This window comes from Mobula birostris, chromosome 28 (assembly GCF_030028105.1).
Source record: "Mobula birostris isolate sMobBir1 chromosome 28, sMobBir1.hap1, whole genome shotgun sequence".
Taxonomy (NCBI): domain Eukaryota; kingdom Metazoa; phylum Chordata; class Chondrichthyes; order Myliobatiformes; family Myliobatidae; genus Mobula; species Mobula birostris.
In genome coordinates, this window is record NC_092397.1 from 9788621 (window position 1) to 9797016 (window position 8396).

The window sequence follows — 8396 nt, forward strand, 5'->3', positions numbered from 1 at the left end:
TGCGTGTGTGTGTGTTGCGTGTTGCGTGTTGCTTTGGATTTCCAGCATCTGCAGATTCCCTCGTGTTTTTAACGCGGGTCATTGCCCTGTCACGAGCTAAAACCGAGCCGAATAGGTGACCTTGAGGTAGTCAGCGTGGATGGTCGCAAGTATCGAATCGAAGAGTATTGAAGAGGCTAGTCATCAGGGTTAGTTATTACATCAGTAATTCCACTTATTCCCGTCCCTTATGGCGTAGAACCTCCCTTCTTGATCTTTTTTTAAAAATCGTTCCACTTCCATTTCTTTCTTTGATCTGACAAGTGTTATTTTATCTCGACTCGTAGCCATTAGCGGCCAGTACTTAGGGGAGGGATTATTTGCATCAAGCTGATCAGGCAGGTGTCGTTTGAAGCCGTCGCATGGAGCGACTGGGCAGCAAGCGCGGCAGGAGCCGCACGAGAGACATGGGGAGTCGTGAGCTCGGAGAGCTTCAAAGGCTGGAGTTGCTCATCGGACGGGGACTCCAGTAGGGCCGGCCTCAGGGGTGACGTCGTCTTGCGTTTGTTGTCGGTGAACTGGCTGTTGGTATCAGAATCAGCTTTAATATCACCGGCATATGTGGTGAAATTGATTAACTGTACGGCAGCAGCACAACACATGATAAATGTAGAAATTAAATAAATGAATTACAGTTATATATATATATATATATACACACACACGTATAAAACAGTAATTAAGTAGGTATATATAAAACAGTGAATAAGTAGGGCAAAAGCAGAAATCAAATAAAGTTACTGTAAGGTAGTGTTCGTGGGTTCAACGTCCGTTTAGAAATTGGATGGCAGAGGGGAAGAAGCTGTTCCTGAATCGCCGAGTGTGTGTCTTGCTCCTGTACCTCTTTCCTGATGGTAGCAATGAGAAGAGAGCATGTCCTGGGTGATGGGGGTCCTTAATGATGGATGCCGCCTTTTTGAGGTACCGCTTCTTGAAGATGTCTTGGTGGCTCCCATGATGGAGCTGACTGAGTTCACAACTCTCTGTAGCTTCTTTCGATCCTGTGCGGTAGCCCCCTCCCACAGCCCGCCAAACCAGATGCTGAAGCAGCCAATCAGAATTCTGACTATTTTTTTCTCCTCACCTGGCATTTCATTTGTCTCAAATTTCAAAATAAATTTTATTATCAAAGTACAATATCGCCACGTACAACCCTGAGATTCATTTTGTTTTGCAGGCGTACTCGATATATCTACAGAATTAATGAAAGACCGTCCAACCAAAGTGCAGAAGACAACGAAGTGTACAAATACAAAAAAAGAAGAAATAATAATATTAATAAATAAATCAGAAATAAACATGGAGAACATGAGATGAGAAGTCATTGAAGGTAAGTCCATTGCTATCAGAGAGAGAGAGAGAGCCTGTGACATGTCAAGGTGCTGGGTTATGCACAGGAGCTTTTGGTGGACTAGATCATGGTGTCTTTGGGGGTTTTGCTTGTGTGCTGGGTTGGGGGGGTGTGATGCTTCCTGCTGGAATAAGTTGGCAGGGGGAGCAGGGTTGATGTTTTGCTGCTACTTGTGCATGGCAGGGGGAGGGGGGGTGCTTTGGGGCTCTGAAATTTTTCTGTCAGTCATTCTTTGGGTTCTTCTCCTGTTTCATGGATGTCCGTGAAGAGTAAGAATTTCAGGTTGTTCACTTCCTACATTCTCTGGTGTTAAATTGAACCGCTGAACCTTTAGTTGTGGGAACAGTTCAATGATGGGGGCAAATAAAGTTGAGTGAAATTGTCTCCTGTGGTTCAGGAGCCTGATAGTTGAGGGGTAGAGACAGTTTACCTGATTTTTTTTTTTCTGGCTAATGTCAGAATCGGGTTTATTATCACTGACACAGGTCATGAAATTTTGTTGGTTTTGCGGCAGCAGGACAGTGCAAGACGTTAAAAATACGACAATTATAAATATATAGTTTAAAAAAGTGTAAAAAGAGAGCTAACTAGTGAAGTGGCGTTCATGGATTGTTCAGAAACCTGCTGGCAGAGGGGCAGAAGCTATTCCTAAAACGTTGAGTCTCCTGTACCTCCTCCCTAGTGATAGTAATGAGAAGAGGGCACGTCCTGGGAGATGAGGGTCCTTAATGATGGACACTTTGGTGCTTTTTAATATGTGAGTAATTTATATATATATATATAGTTTAAGAATTCATGTTCATTTAACTAATTCACATGGGTTATATGTATAAATACGTGAATTGCATATGTCTTGACACTCCCACGTGATACGTGCACGCCTCACTTAAACACGAAGCTAGACTCGCGTTTCAGACTCCAGTGAGGGAGTATGGAGGGATATGGTCCGTGTGCAGGTCAGTGGGACTAGGCACAAAATGGTTCGGCACAGCCAAGAAGGGCCAAAAGGCCTGTTTCTGTGCCGTAGTTTCTATGGTTTCAGTGTCATCCTTTGAATTAGTTTAATGCTTTGAAGTTACGGGTGCTACTACCTTTAGGCACTTAAGTGGGGTTTAGCCTGTCTTACAAATGAACGACCACCCCGTCGCCGTCTTTATCACCCAGCCAAGACACTGTAATCCATAAAACATTCCTATAACCATGAAACCAAGCCACCATGTTTCGTCTCCACTGTTCTCTCCCTTCTCTATCTAAGCCATTGGCTCCATCTGTTAGTTGGAGGATCTGACTCATCGTTAATTGAATCTACCAGGGCTGTGTACAAAGCCCCCTCCTTTACTTTCTGTGTACCCATGACTGTGTCACCACCCACAGCTCCAATCTGCTAATTAAATTTGCTGACAATACTACACTGATTGGCCTAATCCCAAATAATAATGAGGCAGCCTACAGAGAAGCAGTCATCTCTCTGACACAGTGGTGTCAAGAGAACAACCTCTCCCTCAATGTTGCAAAAACAAAGGAGCTGGTTGTGGATTACGGGAGTAATGGAGGCAGGCTAACCCCTGTAGACATCAATGGATCTGGGGTTGAGAGGGTGAACAGCTTTAAATTCCTCAGCATAAACATCACTGAGGATCTCATGTGGTCTGAACATACCGGCTGTGTGGCGAAAAAGGCACAACAGCACCTCTTCCACCTCAGACAGTTAAAGGAGTTTGGTATGGACACCCAAATCCTAAGGACTTTCTACAGGGGCACAATTGAGAGCATCCTGACTGGCTGCATCACTGCCTGGTATGGGAACTGTACCTCCCTTAATCGCAGGACTCTGCAGAGAGTGGTGCGGACAGCCCAGCGCATCTGTAGATGTGAACTTCCCACGATTCAGGACATTTACAAAGTAAAAAGTGTGTAAAAAGGGCCCGAAGGATCTTTGGGGACCTGAGTCACCCCAACCACAAACTGTTCCAGCTGCTACCATCCGGGAAACAGTACCACAGCATAAAAGCCAGGACCAACAGGCTCCGGGACAGCTTCTTCCACCAGGCCATCAGACTGATTAATTCATGCTGACACGACTGTATTTCTATGTTATATTGACTGTCCTGTTGCACATACTATTTATTATATATTACTATAAATTGCACAATGCACATTCAGATGGAGATGTAACGTAGAGAGTTTTACTCCTCGTACATGTGAAAGATGTAAGTAATAAAGTCATTTCAATTTACTGAAAACCAACTGCAGTGATTGGGTTGAAGGGACGTGGAACCAATTCACTCTCCTTCTGGCGGGGAGAGGCCAACACACAAACTTGGCCTCATCTCTTCAGGTCATCCCGTTGTGCTTTAAATCCAATCATTTAATTCTGACGGGGACTCTGTAATAATTCGGAGGTGTCGGGGAGGGGGGTGGAACCTTGGTGTTAGATTGAGTGAGGAGAAAGACAGCCATCTGCTCCAGCTTCCAGTTATTTTATTCAACACAGTTAACGTTACAGGACTACAAAACAAGACCACAGCTACAGCCAGATAAAGAACAGTTGTTATATTGCGCCACAGAATTGGACAAGAATCTATTTGTTTTTGCACAGACGACAAAACGGGGCCAACGATCGCTGACGCACTTCTCTTCTGGGGTCATGCTTCTGTCTAGTGCAAAGGGAAGTACCCAAGAAAAGAATGGTTTGCAATGCTGTCCAAGTTACTGACAAGATACTTCACAGTCTTGGTTATCAATCTTCTTTGCTTCACTGTTCAAATTCTCTTTGGCTTCACCACGGTTTCCTGGACGTGATCCCTGGACTCAAGCTGAACTGAATGTGCTTGTTCACATTTTCTCCGGAGCTCTATAAAACGTTTGGAGATGATGGAGGGGAAAAAATCTGGTGCTCTTTAAAAAAAAATCAGGTCATTGTAACACCAGCCAGTTCTCCAATCTACCTAACCCAGGCCTGAATCAACAGTGTCTTGGACAGGCATGTCCAACTGAAAATTGGGGTGCTCCCAATAAAATCAGTTTCAGGCATGGAATTAGAACATATAACATAGAAGATTACAGCACAGGAACAGGCCATTCGGCCCACAGTGTTGTACTATCCCAGCTAAAAAGCAAATCAGAAACACCCAAACACTAATCCCTCCTACCTACACCATGTCCACATCCCTCCATCTTCCTCACATCTAAACATCTTTTAAAAGCATCTAATGTATTTGCCTCTACCACCATACCAGCCATCCACGACTCTCTGAGTGAAAACCCTACCCCTCACATCCGCCTTTGAACCTAGCCCTTCTCACCTTCATAGGACGAGACATTTCTACCCCGGGAGAAAGATACTCCCTGTCTACTCCATTTATGGCTCTCATAATCTTGTAAACCTCTATTAGATCTCCCCCCTCAGCCTGTGGGAATTCTGAACCAAATAGAGCAAACCACAGTACAGAAACAGGCCCTTCTGCCCATCTAGTCGATACTAGATCTGTTATCCTGCCTAGTCCTGTCAAGTCCCATCAACTTGGACCACAGCCCTCCCTACCCCTCCATATCCATGTACCTACCCAAACTTCTCCTAAACACTGAAAGCAAACCCACCCATCATTGTTCCACGCTCTCGCCAGCCTCTTAGTGACATCGTTCCCCTGAAGAAGTACTGGGAGCAAGTTTAACAGAAAACTAGGCATATTTCTTTTGACTCCTGGGCTCACAAACACAAGTCTGCCTCATCACCTCACACGATCATGGCCAATCTTTCTGGACCTCCCCTCCTGCTGACATTTCTCCGTGTCCTTCGACTCAAAATCGGAATCGGGTTTAATATCAAATTTAATACTTCAGTGAATATATTTAAGACAAGGTTGGGTAGATTTTTGCATAGTAGGGGGATTAAGGATTATGGGGAAAAGGCAGGTAGGTGGAGATGGGTCCATGGCCAGATCAGCCATAATCTTATTGAGAAGGTTGATGGGCCGAATGGCCTCCTCCTGCTCCCCTTTCTTATGTTCTTATCACTGGCATATGTCATGAAGTTTGTTAACTTTGTGGCAGCAGTACAATGCCGTACATAGTAATAGAGAAAAAAATGAATTACAGTAATCATACATATATTTTAAATAGTTAAATTAAGTAAGTGTAGAAACAGAACTAAAAAAGTAGTGAGCTAATGATCATGGGTTCAATGTCCATTTAGAAATCAGATGGCAGAAGGAAAGAAGCTATTTCTGAATCGTTGAGTGTGTGCCTTTAGGCTCCCGTACCTCCTTCCTGATGGTAGCAATGAGAAGAGGGCATGTCCTGGGTGGTGGGGGTCCTTAATGATGGACGCCGCCTTTCTGAGACATTTGCTCTTTGAAGATGTCCTGGATACTACAGAGGCTATTTTACAACTCTCTGCAGCGTACTTCAGTCCTGTGCAGTAGCAACACCCCTCCCCGCAGCCCATTCCAGACAGTAATGCAGCCAGTCAGGATGCTGTCCACAGTACATCTGTGGAAATTTGCTAGCGTTTAAGGTGAAACTCCAAATCTCCTCAACCTCCTAATGAAATATCGCCACTGCTTTGCCTTCTTTACCAGGTTAGGTCCTCGGAGATATTGACACCCAGCAACATGAGATTGCTCACTCTCTCCGCTTCTGATCTCTCTATGAGGATTGGTTTGTGTTCCCTCGTCTTACCCTTTTTGAAGTCCACAATCAGCCTGAAGTCCGTATCTCTCAAATATCGATCCACCTCTTTGAGATGAATAAATCCAAGGGGAGAGGCTTAGTCTCATCATGCAAACGTCAGGAGCCTGGCAGTGGAAGTGGCTTCACACTATGCCGTGTGTGAGCACAGAGGCTCTCGCCTGCCCTGCCAATCCTAGTCACAAGGGACACACCACGTGGTCTGCTTTTCTTGTCTGTAAGTTTTCAAAAGACTAACCGCTGGTAGTTATTAGGTGAGACACGTGCTATTGAAAACGTTGAACTGGCTCACATACACCCTTTCTCAAAGTGACTTTCATGAGGCCACCCTCAGGGTGACAACGTTGACTCTTTACTCTCTTCCATCCATGCTGCCTGGTCTGCTCAGTTCCTCCGGTGTTTTGTGTGTGTTACTTCGGATTTCCGGTATCTGCAGTTTTCCTTGTGTTTGTGCCTTATATTCCAGCTGGGTAGCCTCCAGCCTGATGGTATAAGTATCGATTTCTCCTTCCAGTTTAAAAAAAAATCCTTCCTCTCCCATCTCTTACCTTTTCCCTCCTGTCTATCACCTCCCCCTTGTGCCCTTCATCCTCCCCTTTTTCCTGTTGTCCACTCTCCTCCCCTATCAGATTCTTTCTCCTCCAGCCCTAGACCTTTTCCAACCACCTGGTTTCACCTATCATCTTCCAGCTAGCCTCTTTTCCCCTCCTCCCCTCCATCCTTTTCATTCTGGTGTCTCCCCCACTTCCTTCTCGATCCTGAAGGAGGTCTCGGCCCAGAGCGTTGAGTGCTTGCTCTTTTCTATAGCTGCTGCCTCCTCCAAGTAGATCACAACCTCGTCGTAGGGTTTGGAGGCTCGCGTGCCTCAATGACCCGGAGAGCCGTGTCGGCTGGCGTCAGGGCTTTGAGCTTTGGCTCTTGGTAAGGGTCACCCACGCCAAACAGGGTCAAAGGGGTAGAGGCCAGATTAAGAGTGGTCCACCGGTCCTCCAGTTTCAGGGCTAACAACCTTGATGGGTCAAACAAAATTGTTATGGAAACAGCGATGAAGAACCCTTCTACCCGCGGAACCCGTGGAATGCACTGCCTGAGTCAGTGGTGGAGGCAGATACACTAGTGAAGTTTAAGAGACTAGTAGACAGGTATATGGAGGAATTTAAGGTGGGGGGTTATATGGGAGGCAGGGTTTGAGGATCAGCACAACATTGTGGGCTGAAGGGCCTGTACTGTGCTGTACTGTTCTATGTTCTACACCTGAGTGCAACGGTATTCCTGAGTCTCCACCCGGGACTTGCGTGACTGACGGTAGTGAAAACCAAGGACACCCTGAACACCGTCAGCGATTTCAGGCATTTCAGGATGTATATGATACACATTTCTCTGACATTAAATTATACCTTTGAACTTTTGAGATGGAGGACTTTCATCGCTGCCCTCAACGCCAGCTGCGTAACCGGCAGTAAAAAGGTAAATAGATGCTGCCCAACCTGCTGAGTTCCTCCAGCTTGCACTATGCTTTCCTGCACTGCACTTTATCCAGCGCCTGTTGTTATTTCATTTGGAGGTATGTCACTGTAACAAGCCCTTTCTGTGCTGTCCACATACACCCATGTGATCCACTAACCTACTGACCCCTGCGTCTTTAGAACGTGTGAGGAAACCAGAGCCCGGGGAGGAAATCCACATGGTTACAGACCCTTAAACGTTGAAATCAAGCTCACCTGCACCACTTGTGCTGGCAGCTTGTTCCACACTCTTTCCACCCTCTGAGTGAAGTTTTCCCTCATGTTCCCCCTTAAACTCTCACTTTTCACCCTTAACCCATGACCTCTGGTTGTAGTCCCAGTGGGAAAAGCCTGCGTGCGTTTCCCCTGTCTGGAGAACATAGAAGAGTTCAGCACAGGAACAGGCCCCTTGGCCCACAGTGTTATGGTGAACCAGCTGAAAAGCAAATCAAAGACCCCCAAACACTAATCCCTCCATCTTCCGTCCATGTGGTTATCCAAACACATCTTAAAAGCCTCTAATGCCTCCACCACCACACCAGGCAGCACATTCCAGGGATTCACCCCTCTCTGAGTAAAAACCTTACCCCTCAGATTCCCCCTCTCACCTTCAATGCACTCCCTCTGGTATTGGATTCCAACCCTGGGAAACAGATACTCTCTGTCCACCCTATCTAAGCCTCTCATAATCTTGTAAACCTCTATCAGATCTCCCTTCAGCCTCCGGCACCCCAGAGAAAACAACCCAAGTTTATCCAGCCTCTTGTGATAGCACACGCCCTCTAAACCAGGCAACATGCTGGTAAACCTCT